The 20,172-nt window shown below is 37.7% G+C and overlaps 1 protein-coding gene and 1 pseudogene across 1 annotated transcript in view; one reads left to right on the top strand and one right to left on the bottom strand.

The window, feature by feature from the left end:
* Positions 1–4,784, bottom strand: part of LOC107595880 (FTS and Hook-interacting protein homolog) — a 38,204-nt gene extending 33,420 nt beyond the window's left edge. Inside the window, exon 1 of the mRNA XM_016286465.1 lies at positions 4,667–4,784. The gene's annotated coding sequence lies outside the window, so the exon portion shown is untranslated. The remainder of the gene's footprint in view (positions 1–4,666) is intronic.
* Positions 4,785–9,585: 4,801 nt separating this feature from the next.
* Positions 9,586–12,625, top strand: LOC107595879 (cyclic nucleotide-gated cation channel alpha-4-like; annotated as a pseudogene).
* The last annotated feature ends 7,547 nt before the right edge of the window (positions 12,626–20,172 follow it).

Here is a 20,172-nt window from a genome sequence, read left to right as displayed (position 1 = left end):
AATTATTTAATTTACAAGTGTCATGTTTGTGATTTTTTTTCATGTAAGCTATAGCTTCTGACCTTTAAATCAAAACATACTCATTATATTATTACATCAATAACTGCTTTATTTAATCAGAAACACAGTCTAAAATGTTATTTGTGTAGGCTATTTTACTTTTAATTTAATTAGAAGTAGGCCAACATCGCCCCCTACAGTTTAAAACTCCTTACCGAATGGGCATTAGGACCTGGGGGAGGCTGTCACTGCTGCACGTGCTATTACTGTTTACTCTATCATACACCTAACTCATCATTCTGTACCTGCTTTCACAGATTAAATGCAGCATACAAAAGAGTGAATCTAATCATTATTCAGACAAAACTTTGCTTCAAGAATGAGCCACACAGCTGACGTGATCTAATCGCAAGCACACCCTGAGCACATGCGAGTTAACGTATTCCTCTTATTGTTCCGTATTCCTATTATAGGCGAGACATAATTTTTCATATCGGGCCGATGCCGATATTTACATTTAAATCCATTATCGGCCGATTCCAATATCAGTCCGATAATATTGTGCATCCCTAGCTTATACTTCCTTATGATTTGAATTTTTAGACTACGCATTTACTTCTATTTTGGCATGCTTCATATTTACGCCGAAAAAGGCAAAAATGGTGAATCATAAGAAACTATAAATGACAAAATTCAATGGAATCCAACTAAAGAGTGTTGACCACTGACGGTTGGAAGTAATAAGGAGAACAAGTGAATAGAGCGAGAGAAAGAAAGAATGAGAGCAAGTTTGTTTGCACTACAGGTCATATTCATTCCTTGGGTTTCATTCATTCTGACACTGAAATGAGTTTAGGACTGATGTAGCATTTGCTGAAGGGAAATTAACCTGAACACAACAGGTCAAAATGACTCCAGCAAGTGCGTGTATGAGTCTGTGCAGAGGGGGTGTAGACAGAAAGACAGACCAAGAGAGTCTGAAGCACATCTTCACTAGAGCACAAAAGTTTATATGGTTTTATGGCACAGAAATGTTGCTCTAGTAGCTAGTATTATATAGACTTTATGGAGAAAAAGTATGATTGAATCAGGGTTATTGCAGTTAACTAAAACCATAAAAAATTCTGACATTAAATAAAATATTTTTAAAAACTTAAAAACATATTATACTTCAGCTAGCTGCCAAGGCAGCAATTTTCATTTAGTTTAACATGATGTACTACTATAACAAAGATAAAACAAAGGTAAAAATGTACAAAAAATTGACAAAAACACACAACAACAAAATTACTAAATCTTTAACTAAAAATAAAATGAAACAGAAAACATTCAAAAAATCTTAATTAAAAACTATAATATTATCTAAATTATACAAAAATAACACTGGACTTTACACACAATTTGTTACAATAAGATGAAGGGTGAGAATCAATAATACTGTCTTAGATAAAAGTAATTAATAATGAGTAGGCCTAGCTGAGGAATCCCAGCACCTACACCTGAAATAATGAAATACGAAGCTAAACCCTGTTAAACATTGAATAATACACCATCAACAGAGAACCTACTAGAGCATCATTACTTTTTTGCAGACCACTCAAAATCTCCACTTCCACTCATAACCCTGCCATTAACTCCTATTCAATACAGGAATCAGGAATACTGTCTACTCTCACATTTGGTGAAAAATACAGAGATTTCATGCATAGTCTTCATAAAAAGCACAACAGGCTTTCATATGAACGACACATTCCAACAGAAGGACTCAACAGAGCAGCTTCCACTGCTGCCACCCAGTGTTGTAGCCATAATCATATTTATAAGAGATTGTTTTCAACCACACATGTCAGTCACACTTGAGGTTTGACTCATTCAAAAACAGGTTAGTTACAAAGGATAGACCACAAGATTATAAATGATTTGGACTGACATGATGCACCATAATTCACACCGGCCTCACAGCTAAGTGTTGAGTACTCACGTTACACAACAACACAACAGTCATTTTGAAGCCTAGGGTTCATCACTTATGTCAACATACACATTTTACAGGGCAAACCTGGGACCACACCACTTACCATATTAATACTGTGCAGGTCAAATGCCACTTACAACAGCGCCTTAAAAAACACGACAACAAAACCGCTGGTTCATACCAAGAAGCTGACCTACAAATACCTAACCAGCTGTCTATCACATATTCAAGTTTATGCCAATGCAGCTCCCTCTTTCTCACTTTCAGTGTAAGTAAGTGTCACGCTACACATTCCTAACGCAGTGCTGTGTTGTTTTTTAACAGAAACTGGGAACTGAAAGGTTAACACAGAACGTTATTCTATGTGGTTATGTCAAGTGGAAGACACAAATCAAACCTAATTCTTGATACTTCCAACAAAATCGTGATTTATAGGGTGTACGCATATTTTCTTTGACTTCCAGTTGTATTTCTCGTCTCATCTGTGTGGAGTTTCACCGTTAGCCGCACATTGAGCTCGCAACGGGTAAGATCTGATTCGAGGCTGTCCGTTGAGCTCGCGAGCCGAGCGGGAAACGAACGGTGTCGAGACCACACAGCCCGATTCGACCGCTAAAACCTGAGCAAAAAATACTCACGCAAGCGAGTGCAGTTTTCCGCTTCGTCCTCCGCCGTAACCTGTCTATCCTGAAACAGCGAGTCTCAGATTTGTCAACCTCTCCCTTCGTCCCGCAGCCATCTTGCTCCTCAGATTCCACGGACACACCCACACGCACGGGACGCTGTGACGTTACACTGGAGGGTGGCCGGTTGTTTTGCTCGGAGCGCCACCGCCGGGGAAATTGGAGAATTGATGAAGTGGCGTACGATGAAGTATGAATATTGATTAGATCACGATGGCGTTGCTTTGGTTTGTAACGGCTCTGCCTTTAAGGAGCGACCAGACGCTGTGCCTAATTAATTTTCATGAGTTGGCCCCAGCATGGTAGGTAAAATGAGTCCAACGCTGTGCAGAACAAAAAACCTTTGATATAAATGCTGCCACCAAGTGGTAATAGATTATGTATTTTTTTCCTTCCCTGACAGTTGCTTTTATTACAATTATGATGCTTCCTATGTCTGCTATAACTGGGTCATCATAATATTCAGGTATAGGAAAACACCAAGGTTTGACTACTTTATGTTGAGCTACATCTGTACCAATTTATGCAGTATATATTTTAATAAATCACTTAATTTGAGAGAATTGTGTAACTGTGAAATGACAACATTAACAAAAACAATAACATTTTAGTTCTAAAAAAATATTCCAAATATGCAGATATGTTTTGGATTTCAAGTCCTAAAGCTAGTTCATTTGCTAAGAAGTCGGTCCGCTTGTGCGAGAACTGACGTTAAAATATCTGTGTATTGTTAAAAAGACATGTTTCTATGCAACTGAAAAGAAGTTGTCGTCAAGATGGCTCACATTGGATTATATCTGTGACTTGTTCTATGCTTGACACATTTACTGGGTTTCGCACAGGTAAGTGTGCATCTTGTCGCTTTATTTATTGTCTTTGAATGTATTTATTTAATTGTCAACTTTGCGTCAGTATAGATTGATTTTATTATGAATTTATATAAATATTTAAATATGTTAATTAGTTGTTGTTGTTTTTTGCTCTGTACAAGTGAAAAGAAACTTGAGGCACCATTTGCTGTTTCTCAAATCGTCACTGGAAAACCTCAAGATACCTTTTTTTTTTTTTTTTTTAAAGGCTTTCCTCTTTTACAGGTTTTCTAGAGCAGGGTATCCAGGTGCGAGACTTGTCCCTTTTGAAAACGCGTTACCTGCGCTCCTCTCGCTTGGGACATCGAGGCCTTGGACCGCATGGAAACAGCCATAATCATATTTATAAGAGATTGTTTTCAACCACACATGTCAGTCACACTTGAGGTTTGACTCATTCAAAAACAGGTTAGTTACAAAGGATAGACCACAAGATTATAAATGATTTGGACTGACATGATGCACCATAATTCACACCGGCCTCACAGCTAAGTGTTGAGTACTCACGTTACACAACAACACAACAGTCATTTTGAAGCCTAGGGTTCATCACTTATGTCAACATACACATTTTACAGGGCAAACCTGGGACCACACCACTTACCATATTAATACTGTGCAGGTCAAATGCCACTTACAACAGCGCCTTAAAAAACACGACAACAAAACCGCTGGTTCATACCAAGAAGCTGACCTACAAATACCTAACCAGCTGTCTATCACATATTCAAGTTTATGCCAATGCAGCTCCCTCTTTCTCACTTTCAGTGTAAGTAAGTGTCACGCTACACATTCCTAACGCAGTGCTGTGTTGTTTTTTAACAGAAACTGGGAACTGAAAGGTTAACACAGAACGTTATTCTATGTGGTTATGTCAAGTGGAAGACACAAATCAAACCTAATTCTTGATACTTCCAACAAAATCGTGATTTATAGGGTGTACGCATATTTTCTTTGACTTCCAGTTGTATTTCTCGTCTCATCTGTGTGGAGTTTCACCGTTAGCCGCACATTGAGCTCGCAACGGGTAAGATCTGATTCGAGGCTGTCCGTTGAGCTCGCGAGCCGAGCGGGAAACGAACGGTGTCGAGACCACACAGCCCGATTCGACCGCTAAAACCTGAGCAAAAAATACTCACGCAAGCGAGTGCAGTTTTCCGCTTCGTCCTCCGCCGTAACCTGTCTATCCTGAAACAGCGAGTCTCAGATTTGTCAACCTCTCCCTTCGTCCCGCAGCCATCTTGCTCCTCAGATTCCACGGACACACCCACACGCACGGGACGCTGTGACGTTACACTGGAGGGTGGCCGGTTGTTTTGCTCGGAGCGCCACCGCCGGGGAAATTGGAGAATTGATGAAGTGGCGTACGATGAAGTATGAATATTGATTAGATCACGATGGCGTTGCTTTGGTTTGTAACGGCTCTGCCTTTAAGGAGCGACCAGACGCTGTGCCTAATTAATTTTCATGAGTTGGCCCCAGCATGGTAGGTAAAATGAGTCCAACGCTGTGCAGAACAAAAAACCTTTGATATAAATGCTGCCACCAAGTGGTAATAGATTATGTATTTTTTTCCTTCCCTGACAGTTGCTTTTATTACAATTATGATGCTTCCTATGTCTGCTATAACTGGGTCATCATAATATTCAGGTATAGGAAAACACCAAGGTTTGACTACTTTATGTTGAGCTACATCTGTACCAATTTATGCAGTATATATTTTAATAAATCACTTAATTTGAGAGAATTGTGTAACTGTGAAATGACAACATTAACAAAAACAATAACATTTTAGTTCTAAAAAAATATTCCAAATATGCAGATATGTTTTGGATTTCAAGTCCTAAAGCTAGTTCATTTGCTAAGAAGTCGGTCCGCTTGTGCGAGAACTGACGTTAAAATATCTGTGTATTGTTAAAAAGACATGTTTCTATGCAACTGAAAAGAAGTTGTCGTCAAGATGGCTCACATTGGATTATATCTGTGACTTGTTCTATGCTTGACACATTTACTGGGTTTCGCACAGGTAAGTGTGCATCTTGTCGCTTTATTTATTGTCTTTGAATGTATTTATTTAATTGTCAACTTTGCGTCAGTATAGATTGATTTTATTATGAATTTATATAAATATTTAAATATGTTAATTAGTTGTTGTTGTTTTTTGCTCTGTACAAGTGAAAAGAAACTTGAGGCACCATTTGCTGTTTCTCAAATCGTCACTGGAAAACCTCAAGATACCTTTTTTTTTTTTTTTTTTAAAGGCTTTCCTCTTTTACAGGTTTTCTAGAGCAGGGTATCCAGGTGCGAGACTTGTCCCTTTTGAAAACGCGTTACCTGCGCTCCTCTCGCTTGGGACATCGAGGCCTTGGACCGCATGGAAACGTCGTCCTTTGTCGGATTACAACTTTAAATGCAGGAATTGGCTTGGAGCTTACTTGAATAATGTAATCATACATATGGAAAACTACAAAATACACACACACACATAGCAGTTCAAATGCTGACTGATATCTTACAAAGGTGCGATTTTATATAGTTTATTGTCTTGACCATGGTGATCATATGTAGACAGGTTAGCAAAAATAAAACTGTGAATAAAAAAAATAGAGCATTGTACAGCTCAATGTTCAGCGGCAGCTCTCACAGCTGAACAGTGCTCTGTTTGACCAGTCCGAGTCCTTCAGATGCAGCCTTTGATATAGTTAGCAAAAATGTGTTAACATTCTGACAAAAAGTTGATACTTTCATTTTCTAAAAACTCAGAGGTGGACTGTCTTTTACAACATGATGCATTGTTGTAGATTGAAACTACCCAACAGTATATTTAGTAGGCAACTTTAAATTAAATAACCTTGAACATATTCAGAAGTAAAACGCAACATACACATTAGTGCAGCAGTAATATTAATGCAAAACCATCCTGACTAATTCTTTTTCAGAACAATACTGTATACCTTTACTTTTACTCTCAATACCTTAAGTATATTAGAGTATGCAAGATACTACTTTTACTTAAAGGATAGTTCACCCAAAAATGAAAATTCTGTAATCATTTACTCACCCTCAAGTTGTTCCAGGTTTTGAATTTTCATTTTTGAGTGAACTATCCCTTTAATTTTAAATATGACTAGTAGCTTTTCCCCAATATAGTATTGGTAGTTACTAAAAGTAGTTTACTAATGTATCTCAATATTTCTTCTACTAATTACTTTGTCATAGCTCTAAACAGTTTGCCCTGACAGTGCTGCTGGATCTTCTGAGAAGTGAACGGCAACACGGATGGGGTGCCACAATCCAGACCCTGGTGTTTCTTTTCTGTCTGCCAGTGGTACATCATACAGAGTGGTCTCCAGAGTGTTTGACATGCCTCGTTCCACTGTCACCACATTGTCCTCCGAGTCGCTGAGGAGGTGCTGGCCATTCGCCAAGAGATTCACCTCCCGAAGACCCCAGAACACATGGAGGCAGGGCTGGGATCAAAATTTATGGGGGTTTTTTTTCTGATGTTAAACCTAAGCTATGTTGTAAATAGTATGTTGTATGTTGTAAATAGTTGTAAAAAGTACTTTCAGTAATGTATAGAACAATTTGTTTAAATGTGTAAAAAAAAAAAATGTCAAGACAAAAAAAATTAATAGAAGAATGTTTCGTGAAAAAATTATAAGCTGCATTAAAAAAATTAACAATGTACATAATTACTTCTCTTTTATTTACACATGTGAATATGCAAAACAAAAATACAAAATGTACAGAAAGTACATTTACAAATAAATTACACAAAACAAAACTGAATAATGTATACAACTTATTCATTTAATTTTGAACTTACATCACAAAAGTAAACTACAGAAATTAGGTTGTTTCATTGACAATGTGACATTTAAAAAAAGATATTGAAAAATTGTAATGTACCAATTTTTTCCACAGTTTTCTCTTGGCTAATAAAGTATTTGTTAAGCATTCTCTCAAGAAGAGAAAACAGTCCCTCCATTCTCTCCTTGCTCTCCTGTGCTCTTCTCTCCTCTGTCTCTCTCTGGAGTTTGATGTCCTCACTGAGCAGCTCCACCAGCTTCCACTCACTCCCTCACCTGTCCCAGGACACTTGCAATCCTAAGGCAGAGCAAATAAACCATGCCTGATAACAACAACAGCACAATGAATTTCAGCAAAAATGTGTCTATTTACTTGCTTACTTTGTATTTTTTAAGTCTTTCCCCAGCAGACTCATTTTCTCCAGAATAGTCCTAAAACAAGAGAAAATGGAAACACTTATGAGAAATATAAAAACAGGTTTGCAATCTTAGCATTAGAAAATATGGCACAGCAGGACATGCAGGACATTAGCAAACTGAAGTGCTAAAGTTTGGTTAAAACATTTGTAGACATGACAACACTACAAAAACACAACAAAAAGAAAGACTATTGCCTTATATAGTGGTTGTCTTATTGTTTGTGGGCTTAGTTTTTTTTTTTTTAAACCTGGCTTTTAACACTTGTTTCGCTAGGTATTTGAGTAAATAAAAACACAATACTTACATTTCAATGTGAATTCCCCCACAGAACTGTCATCCTTTTTTTTTTTATTGAAAAACAAAGAAAAACAGATACAAAATTACAATGAAATAGAGAGGAAATTACATAAAAACATGGAAATGTTTACATACATTAATACACTTAACAGCTTTCTTGTTTATCAGATTGTAAATAGATACATAGATTTTAGGTATTGCTTAACTTCTGATTTCAAAATGAGAAACAATGGTTTATAATCGCCGTACTTGCATTTATGTATACTAAACTTTGCCAGCAAAAGTAATAAATTAATCAAATAATATTCCTTATGGAATGACATGTAAGTGAAAAAAACAAATAAACAGAACTGTCATCCTCCATGTTCTTTGAATATAAATTCCATCGTCATCTGCGCGCAAGTGATTCTGGGATATGGTACACTCTTAAAAATAAAGGTGCTTCACGATGCCATAGAAGAACCTTTTTGTCTAAATGGTTCCATAAAGAACCTTTAACATCTGAAGAACCTTTCTGTTTGACAAAAGGTTCTTTGTGGCGATAGAAGTTTCTTCAGATTACAAAAAGGTAAGAAAGAGATGGTTCTTTAAAGAACCTTTGACTGAATGGTTCTTTGTGGAACCAAAAATGGTTCTTCTATGGCATCGCTTGAAGAACCTTTTGAAGCACCTTTATTTTTAAGAGTGTAGGGTGCAAAGTGTCCATCAGATGTACACTTAATTTTCCTGGGAAATGGAGGGTGCATTTGTAGTCGCTTTCGAAATATGTCAGCCTTCGTCGCGACGTGGTGATGCAATCGGCCTTGGAATGCCGTCTTCGGAGGGTGCATCCTGAATTGGGACAACTTACATTGTGATGCTGTGACGCAATTGCACTTCAAATGCGCACTTTGGAGTCCGTGCACTTCCCATTGGGACACAGCTATGGTGTGAGTGTTGGAGCAGGGCTGGAACTAAACTCTGCAGGGCTGTGGCCCAACAGGAACTGAGTTTGACACCCCCATGCTAGTGTGTGAGCACAAACAGCAGAATTTAAATGTACAGCATATATTTAATCTACACTACCCTTCAAAAATCAGTAAGCAGTAAGATATTTTTAAGAAATTACTATTATTTAGCAAGGATGAATTAAATTGAGCAAAAGTGACAGTAAAGATATTTGGCAGCTGTTTTTAATATTGATGATAATAACAAAATGTTGCACCACATCAGCATATTGGAATGATTTCTTGAAGGGTCATTTGACACTAGAGTAATGGCTGCTGAAAAATCAGCTTTTCCATCACAGGTATAAAATAAATGTGTAAGCATAAGAGACTTCTTTCAAAAACATAAATTATCGACCCAACCTTTTGAACAGTAGTGTAAATGTAAAAGTTTGCTAAATTGCAAATGAGAACAAAATATGACACCATGTGGCAACTGAAAAAACAATGCTAGCTTTTCTCAGAACTAACCTTTCTTAGTAACATGAGATTAAATGCCTTAAAGCTGTTTCTCTCTCTTTATTTAAATGCTTCATCATTTAAATGTTTGTTTCCACCCAAATCTTCTCATATGTCTGGAACATAAAGATCACACGGGAGAATGAGATTCTTCAACTTCTTCCAATCACACTTCAGACAGCAATTGCCGTGAGCGTGCATCTGCCCACTCTCTCTAAAGTCACCATCTTTCAGAACTGTGAGAAAAGTCTGTTGGAGCAGCTGGTACTTAAACTCACCCCACAGGTTAGAAAACAGGTGGCACACCTGGACAGGGTTAAGTCTAACATTAGAGCCAGCTGAGCTGAGACTTGCATGTTGTACTTTACCTCAGCAATAATATGTTTATACTGTTGTCATTATTGAACTGTATCATTTGCTAGTAAATCACACAATACATTTACTAATCATTGCTATCCTCTTTAGGTGCATAGCCTAGGAGAGTATGTATGCAAGAAGGGTGATGTAGGTCATGAGATGTACATCATTAAAGAGGGGAAGCTGGCAGTGGTTACAGATGATGGAGTCACTCAGTTTGCTGTTCTGGGAGAAGGAAACTTCTTTGGGGAAATCAGTATCCTGAATATCAAAGGTAAGAAATGCTAAAGATCAGTACAGTATTCAATACAATCAGTATAATGATATTCCTTATATTCAATATATTTAATAACAACATACAGTATATCCATCAGCATGCTGATGGGTAAAGTTTTTATAATTTCCTTCCACAACAACAACTTAAGTGCCTTTTAGTGTTTTGGAAATATACAAATTGTTCTCAATACCTTCTTTTGAGGGCTTAGAAATAATAAAGTAATTCTTCTATGCATGATAAAAATGACAAGAGATTATACTTTCTCCACAATGATTAAATAAAATAATTACCTTTTTTAAATGTATTTTTACTCACCCACATGCAGTTGCAACCTTGTTGTTTTCTTTCTTCTATGAAACACAAAAGGAGAGCAAAATGTTCAAGCTTCCATTTCCATTCAAGGAATTTGGATAGTAATTTATACTGAAAAAATATTTAAAAAATAATCCAAATGACTCCTATGCTATACAGTCTTCTCAGTCCATACAATAAAACTAACATTTGTTTTTCACTGAAAATCTTCCCCTCATTTGTGGTTGTGTTATGCAATGCTATTTTGCCCTGGAGAACTTTGCATGGATGGGCTACATTAATGGTGTGTTGTTGTTATTTTTTATTTTTTATTTTTTTTAGTTCAGCAATGAAAACACCATATGCTTTTGTTGTATAAAAACACATTTAGCTGTATTTAGCTGTAAACATAATGAATCTCCATATATAAGACAATTTCATCACAACTTTCATTAATGCATAGGTAACAAATCAGGAAATATACGAACAGCCAACATTCGCAGCATTGGCTACTCAGATCTGTTCAGTCTTTCGAAAGAGGGCCTGACTGAAACACTTCTTGAGTACCCTACAGCCAAATGCCTGTTGGAGGAGAAGGGTCATCAGATCCTGACAAAGATGGGGATGCTAGAAGAGACAGACGAAGGCAAGGGACAGGTGGAGAAAATGGAGGACAAGATGAAACGCTTAGAGGCCAACCTAGAGGCCTTGCAAACCTCTAGGTCAAGTTTTGTCTAGAGTCAAGTGCCCGTAAAATGATACAAAGAGTGGAACAACTGGAACTGCAGACCGAAGGATGGGAAGGCATTGTGGCCGAGGGTGCACAGGGAGAAATAGAAGAGGGGGAAAAGTAAAAGAGAGGGAGATTGGGGATGGGGAAGGGAAGAAGGAAGATGAAGAGGATCCAGTAGTGGAAGAAGAGAGAGGTGAGGGTGATGGAGGAGAGGGAAGCCTGGGAGAAAAGAAAAAGAATGTAGGAGGGAATGAGAAAAATGAAAAGGAGAAAGATGAGATAGGGCAAGAGCTAATAAAGACAGAAACACAGGACCAGAAAACAGATGAAAAGCAAGTAGAGTGGTATAATATTCAAATATATGTAAAATGTTTGGGGTTCATTCATTTATAATGGATGCATTAAAATTATTAAAAGTGACAACTAAGACATTCAGAATGTTACAAAAGGTTTCTATTTCAAATAAATGCTGATCTGGTTTTCACAAACATATTAAACAGCACAGTTGATTTCAACATTGATAATAATAAGAAATCAGCATAATAGAATGATTCCTGAAGGATCATGTAACACTGAAGACTGGAGTAATGCTGCTAAAAAATCTACTTTGCCATCACATTAAAATATAATAAAATAGTTATTTTGAATGTGAATGTACAGCACCCTCCTCCACCTTCAATACCACGACTGAGGTGAGACCCTTGAGCAAGGCACCAAACCAACTGCTTCCCAGTCGCCGCAGCAAAAATGGCTGCCAACTGCTCCAGGCATGTGTTCACAGTGTGTGTGTTCTCACTGCTGTGTGTGTGCACTTGGATGGGTGAAATGCAGAGCACAAATTCCAAGTATGGTGGCTACACGTCATTTTCAAAAGCTTACTGACCCCAAATTTTTGAACAGTTGTGTATATCAGTGTACCATATACTATGAATATAATAAATTTGTGGCATATAGATACAAAAGACTATCTGTACTGTTATGAGTGCAGTTTTATTAGATACTTTAAAGGAAAGTCTAATACACTTTGAGAGTATTGTTTTTTATTTAAAAACAAAGATACAATTTTAAAAGGATAGTTCACCCAAAAATGAAAATTCTGTCATTAATTTCTCACCCTTATGTCATTCCAAACCTGTAAGACCTTCGTTAATCTTCAGAATACAAATGAAGATATTTCAGATGAAATCCAAGAGCTTTCTGACCCTGCATAGACAGCAACTGAACTAACACGTTCAAGGCCCAGAAAGGCAGTAAAGACATCGTTAAAATAGCCTAGTCCATGTGACATCAGTGGTTCAACCATAATTTTATGAAGCTACGAGAATACTTTTTGTGCACAAAGAAAACAAAAATAACGACTTTATTCAACAATTCTTCTCTTCCGCATCAGTCTTCGCGGCCATTCAAGAGAGTACCATGACGCATGTGTGATGCAGGAGCCTGATGCGAAAGAGAAGAATTGTTGAATAAAGTCGTTATTTTTGTTTTCTTTGCGCACAAAAAGTATTCTCCTAGCTTCATAAAATTAGGTTTAACCACTGATGTCACATGGGCTATTTTAACTATGTCCTTACTACCTTTATAAACAATGCTCATTACATTGATTACGTTCTGGTGTACTCTCCAAAATGGCGGAAGACGGTAACTCGAGGAGAAGAACTGCTGAATAAATTAAGTTATTATTGTTTTCTTTGCGCACAAAAAGTATTCTCCTAGCTTCATAAAATTAGGTTTAACCACTGATGTCACATGGGCTATTTTAACTATGTCCTTACTACCTTTCTGGGCCTTGAACGTGGTAGTTCCGTTGCGGTCTATGCAGGGTCAGAAAGCTCTCGGATTTCATCAAAAATGTCTTCTTTTGTGTTCCGAAGATGAACGAAGGTCTTACAGGTTTGGAACAAGATGAGGGTGAGTAATGACAGAATTTTCACTTTTGGGTGAACTATCCATTTAATAGTTTTGTATATTATAATATAATGTTATTATTATTTATGAATATAATAAATATATAAATATAATAACATCAGTCTACATTATATAGCGCCACTGTTAGCGTTGCCTAGTTCCAGATGTGAAACTCTATTGAGACGCTAGGTGGCAGCACATACTCCACTTTCACAATTACCAGAGGACATCAAATTGGAGGTAAATGTCTAATACAGTTTTTAAAGCAGTTGGGCAGCTTGGGCTCCATCGTAAAAACAACTCCACTGAGGGACAATAGTGAGAACTCCAAGAACTGTAGTCCACCCGAAGAGTCCTGTGGCCCAACTTACATGTCAGAGCTGTTGCCGGGCATGTTTTTTTTGTCTCCTTACCACATTCTTGTGTTTTGGGTAAAGAACATTACAAGAATGTAGGAAGTGTGGATTCAGTATACAACTGGGTTCACTGCTGTTTATCTTTGCTCGGTGTGCTTTTGTGACTGCAAACTCCATTGGAACAGGAATGCTGCTGTCAGCAATCAATATACTGCAGTGCAGTAACAGTTTCTAATCGTCTTGCCATCCTTAATTAAGTCTGGTAATGTTCTTCTTCAATTAAGCAACCAATTAAGAATACTAATTCTCGTTGGCTCAAGCTAATTATTATGCATGCCTAAATATAATATAGTATCCTTTTAAATTGTTAGTATTGGCATGACTTTCAACTTATAAAAGGGTGATACAGTATTCAGTGCTATTCATATCCACTGGTGCATGTTTAGTTATGCCAGAAATAGCAGCCTTTTTGTTACGTACATATGTTGCCTGTGCAACAGAATAGGGTATATGTCGAACATCACCTGACCAAACCCGGAAAACAGGTCTCATTACTTCCGCTTGTTGGAGAACGTTAACAGCCGTATTAAATAATAGCGATATCTATGGACTTTTAAGAGAATCAGTTAAACTAGCTAGCTGTTTTTATTGTTGACGTTTTATTCAATTTTTATGTCTAAATGTGAAAAGAATAAAAAATAAAAAAAAACTTTAGATATCAGTCCGCATATGTGATGGACATTGGTTATGATCATCATTGGTATCTACTTTGAAGGCATCTTGAGTAAAACTGCTTCATATTTAACTAAGCATATGCAAAACACTTGAACCGAAAGCAACGAGACTCGGTTAACAGAATACGGAAGTCTGTTGCGCATTACCCCTATTATATATAGTGTGTGTCTCCATTTGCTAATAAAGAAATGTTTAAATAATCAGACTGAAAGATGATTGTGTGTGAAGGGATCAAGGAGGCTTTCCTATTGGCTGGCTGTTTCTCTGTGCATCCCATGCTATGCTAATCAGTTCATGTGTGTAAGGCCGGTAAGTAGTGTGATCGGTTGCTCCGCAATTTAAATTCACTTTTGGTTATAATTCTCTGTCATTGTCCTTGAAACATGAGGTATATGTGCTTTCTTCCAACTGAATATTCAGAAATCTGGCTCAGGTGGTCAATTTAAAGATGAATGGCTCAGAGATGCCGCAAGGAATGCACCGGAAATGGGATAGGGCATGAATTCCAAACAAGCTCTGTGGAGATTGGCGGTGCTGTATAATACCTTTCTCTTTTTTTATCAAACTAATAAATTACAGCACATCTCTCTGATAACTAGGAAGAGAAAGTGCTCGATTTAGACCCCAGATGTGACCCAGGGTTACCTGGCAACTGGGCAAACTCAGGAAGAGGAAGAAGAAAAAAATAAAACATTGAGATATCATTGGCTGGCTAAAGAAAAAAAAGAAATAGTGTAGGAGAGAGAAAAGTAAGTACACAGAAATGACCTTTCTGTTTCATGACAACCTACTCTTGCTGACATTTCTTTACATCAAATGAGACAGATTTAAATGTGTGTGTTGTTATATGTGCAGTTTTTCACATAATAATATGGTTATGTTTAACACTTTCCAATGTCCACTGCAAATCATACAATCCTATTTAAATCATGTCAATACTCTTTGTGTGCATGTGTAAATGTGTCATTTTTATATTCCTTTCCTCTTCCTGTGTTTCTCCCCTCTTAAAAGGGTGATACAGTATTCAGTGCTATTCATATCCACTGGTGCATGTTTAGTTATGCCAGAAATAGCAGCCTTTTTGTTACGTACATATGTTGCCTGTGCAACAGAATAGGGTATATGTCGAACATCACCTGACCAAACCCGGAAAACAGGTCTCATTACTTCCGCTTGTTGGAGAACGTTAACAGCCGTATTAAATAATAGCGATATCTATGGACTTTTAAGAGAATCAGTTAAACTAGCTAGCTGTTTTTATTGTTGACGTTTTATTCAATTTTTATGTCTAAATGTGAAAAGAATAAAAAATAAAAAAAAACTTTAGATATCAGTCCGCATATGTGATGGACATTGGTTATGATCATCATTGGTATCTACTTTGAAGGCATCTTGAGTAAAACTGCTTCATATTTAACTAAGCATATGCAAAACACTTGAACCGAAAGCAACGAGACTCGGTTAACAGAATACGGAAGTCTGTTGCGCATTACCCCTATTATATATAGTGTGTGTCTCCATTTGCTAATAAAGAAATGTTTAAATAATCAGACTGAAAGATGATTGTGTGTGAAGGGATCAAGGAGGCTTTCCTATTGGCTGGCTGTTTCTCTGTGCATCCCATGCTATGCTAATCAGTTCATGTGTGTAAGGCCGGTAAGTAGTGTGATCGGTTGCTCCGCAATTTAAATTCACTTTTGGTTATAATTCTCTGTCATTGTCCTTGAAACATGAGGTATAACATGAGCAACAGCATATATTCAGTATCAAGGAAAAGTGCTGCTAGGTATTGGCAAAGAGTGTGAAAATGTGTTTTATTTTAGCGCCAGCACGAAGGCTGTCGAATATTCTGGAAGATCACTCTATGTAATGCTGTTTTCTAAGGTACATGTTATCTTGTGATTTTGTAAGAATGCATTATTTTGAACAATTTTTTATATATTTTTTTTAATTGTTCAACTTAGGCTAATCAGTTAATGTGTGTAAGGCCAGCGCACCAGCACGAGGGCTGTCGAATATGCGGTAAAATCACTCTGTTATGCTGTTTTCTCAGCAAATAAATTGGAGGAAGACTTCTTGAAGCACAAGCTTTATTAAAGTAGTTCTGTCATCAATACAAAATACTATGGAAGTCAATGGTGCCCATCAACTGTTCGGATACTAACATTTTTCAAAATATCTTCTTTTGTGTTCAACAGAAGAAAGAAAATACAGGTTTGGAGTAGTTCATTCTGGAAGTGAACTACTCCTTTAACACAATGCAAGGAGAACAGAAGACCAGTTACACTGGTGCCATGATCGGTCTTCTAAAGCATTCGTGTCGGAGGTGTGGCACGAGGTGTAAACCCAAGCATCGGTGCACAGCGGACTCTGGAGGACTAGCACGAGGTGGATATCCAAGTATCTGTGCATGGTGGACTTCTAGGCATCAACACGAAGTGGAGCTTGGAAGATCATTTGAGGTGGTGGCGTTCATTATTGCACAGATGAGCACAGAACTGAGAAAATGTAATGGATTTATTTAATATTTAATGTGATAGGGATTTTGTCTGATATATTTCCTGGTTTGGTTACATAGTTTTTATTGTTTAATTTTGAGATCAATTGAGTGAGAAAGCATGGATAAGTTTAATACACTAAGCCCCTGGGTAGAGGGAGAGGGGTGTGTCAGGCTGATCTAACATTTTCTGTGGGTAGGGGGTTTTCTGCTTACCCACTAACTTCCACACAACAGGTAAACTATCAAAATTGTGGGGAAATACTCTCAGTTTATCGGCATGAGGTAAATATGACAGATATGAATGAAATGAGGTCTCCCACTGCTGAGGCAGGTATTTCTATGGATATGTTGACCACTGTTGTGAAACAAATAGGTGAATCCATTAGTGAAAATATTGTATCTTGTCTTGGAATTGAGAACAATAGGATGTGGGGAAGGATCAAGAGTAGGACACATGGGCAGTGGTGTGCCACCTGAAGTACGAAATTTGAAACTAGTGTTGCAGTCTGATATTAAAGGGATAGTTCACCCAAAAATGAAAATTAGTCCATGATTTACTCACCCTCAGGGCATCCTAGGCGTATCTGACATTCCTCTTTCAGACGAACACAATCTCAGTTATATTTAAAAATGTCCTGACTCTTCCAAGCTGTATAATGGCAGTGAATGGTGCCCCTGTTTTTGAAGCCGAAAAAAGTGCATCCATTCATCATAAAACTACTCCACACAGCACCGGGGTGTTAATAAAGGCCTTCAAAGACATTTTTTTTGCACAAACTTGAGAGAGATGTGAGCAATGACATCAAATGTTGTAAGAGGTTTGTCTATGGCAAACCCCTGAGCCAGAGGCTAGGGCTCCACTTGAAAACATTGTCACATCAGAACCTTTGGACCTTGTGTGTGCTGACTTTTGGTCAGCTGAGGACAACAGGAATAAATCAGTGGATGTTCCTTGTTGTCAGTGATCATTTTACAAAGATGGCACGCATTTTTCAGTCAGTCAAAGCGGTTGCAAAACGGTTATGGAACAACTTTTTTTGTATATATGGGTTCCCCAAACTAATCCACTCCGATCAAGGTGCACATTTTGAAAGTGCATTAATTTCCAGGCTGTTGTCTGTTGCAGGCGTGGAAAAGTCCCACACAACTCCAGTAAAACTGCTTCATATTTAACTAAGCATATGCAAAACACTTGAACCGAAAGCAACGAGACTCGGTTAACAGAATACGGAAGTCTGTTGCGCATTACCCCTATTATATATAGTGTGTGTCTCCATTTGCTAATAAAGAAATGTTTAAATAATCAGACTGAAAGATGATTGTGTGTGAAGGGATCAAGGAGGCTTTCCTATTGGCTGGCTGTTTCTCTGTGCATCCCATGCTATGCTAATCAGTTCATGTGTGTAAGGCCGGTAAGTAGTGTGATCGGTTGCTCCGCAATTTAAATTCACTTTTGGTTATAATTCTCTGTCATTGTCCTTGAAACATGAGGTATAACATGAGCAACAGCATATATTCAGTATCAAGGAAAAGTGCTGCTAGGTATTGGCAAAGAGTGTGAAAATGTGTTTTATTTTAGCGCCAGCACGAAGGCTGTCGAATATTCTGGAAGATCACTCTATGTAATGCTGTTTTCTAAGGTACATGTTATCTTGTGATTTTGTAAGAATGCATTATTTTGAAAAAAAATGTATATATTTTTTTTAATTGTTCAACTTAGGCTAATCAGTTAATGTGTGTAAGGCCAGCGCACCAGCACGAGGGCTGTCGAATATGCGGTAAAATCACTCTGTTATGCTGTTTTCTCAGCAAATAAATTGGAGGAAGACTTCTTGAAGCACAAGCTTTATTAAAGTAGTTCTGTCATCAATACAAAATACTATGGAAGTCAATGGTGCCCATCAACTGTTCGGATACTAACATTTTTCAAAATATCTTCTTTTGTGTTCAACAGAAGAAAGAAAATACAGGTTTGGAGTAGTTCATTCTGGAAGTGAACTACTCCTTTAACACAATGCAAGGAGAACAGAAGACCAGTTACACTGGTGCCATGATCGGTCTTCTAAAGCATTCGTGTCGGAGGTGTGGCACGAGGTGTAAACCCAAGCATCGGTGCACAGCGGACTCTGGAGGACTAGCACGAGGTGGATATCCAAGTATCTGTGCACGGTGGACTTCTAGGCATCAACATGAAGTGGAGCTTGGAAGATCATTTGAGGTGGTGGCGTTCATTATTGCACAGATGAGCACAGAACTGAGAAAATGTAATGGATTTATTTAATATTTAATGTGATAGGGATTTTGTCTGATATATTTCCTGGTTTGGTTACATAGTTTTTATTGTTTAATTTTGAGATCAATTGAGTGAGAAAGCATGGATAAGTTTAATACACTAGGCCCCTGGGTAGAGGGAGAGGGGTGTGTCAGGCTGATCTAACATTTTCTGTGGGTAGGGGGTTTTCTGCTTACCCACTAACTTCCACACAACAGGTAAACTATCAAAATTGTGGGGAAATACTCTCAGTTTATCGGCATGAGGTAAATATGACAGATATGAATGAAATGAGGTCTCCCACTGCTGAGGCAGGTATTTCTATGGATATGTTGACCACTGTTGTGAAACAAATAGGTGAATCCATTAGTGAAAATATTGTATCTTGTCTTGGAATTGAGAACAATAGGATGTGGGGAAGGATCAAGAGTAGGACACATGGGCAGTGGTGTGCCACCTGAAGTACGAAATTTGAAACTAGTGTTGCAGTCTGATATTAAAGGGATAGTTCACCCAAAAATGAAAATTAGTCCATGATTTACTCACCCTCAGGGCATCCTAGGCGTATCTGACATTCCTCTTTCAGGCGAACACAATCTCAGTTATATTTAAAAATGTCCTGACTCTTCTAAGCTGTATAATGGCAGTGAATGGTGCCCCTGAAACTATCAAAATTGTGGGGAAATACTCTCAGTTTATCGGCATGAGGTAAATATGACAGATATGAATGAAATGAGGTCTCCCACTGCTGAGGCAGGTATTTCTATGGATATGTTGACCACTGTTGTGAAACAAATAGGTGAATCCATTAGTGAAAATATTGTATCTTGTCTTGGAATTGAGAACAATAGGATGTGGGGAAGGATCAAGAGTAGGACACATGGGCAGTGGTGTGCCACCTGAAGTACGAAATTTGAAACTAGTGTTGCAGTCTGATATTAAAGGGATAGTTCACCCAAAAATGAAAATTAGTCCATGATTTACTCACCCTCAGGGCATCCTAGGCGTATCTGACATTCCTCTTTCAGACGAACACAATCTCAGTTATATTTAAAAATGTCCTGACTCTTCCAAGCTGTATAATGGCAGTGAATGGTGCCCCTGTTTTTGAAGCCGAAAAAAGTGCATCCATTCATCATAAAACTACTCCACACAGCACCGGGGTGTTAATAAAGGCCTTCAAAGACATTTTTTTTGCACAAACTTGAGAGAGATGTGAGCAATGACATCAAATGTTGTAAG

The sequence above is a fragment of the Sinocyclocheilus grahami genome, unplaced genomic scaffold, assembly GCF_001515645.1.
Source record: "Sinocyclocheilus grahami isolate Dianchi unplaced genomic scaffold, SAMN03320097.WGS_v1.1 scaffold209.1, whole genome shotgun sequence".
NCBI classification, from domain to species: domain Eukaryota; kingdom Metazoa; phylum Chordata; class Actinopteri; order Cypriniformes; family Cyprinidae; genus Sinocyclocheilus; species Sinocyclocheilus grahami.
The sequence above is the reverse complement of the archived record's forward strand: the minus strand, read 5'-3'. Positions and strand labels throughout refer to the sequence as shown.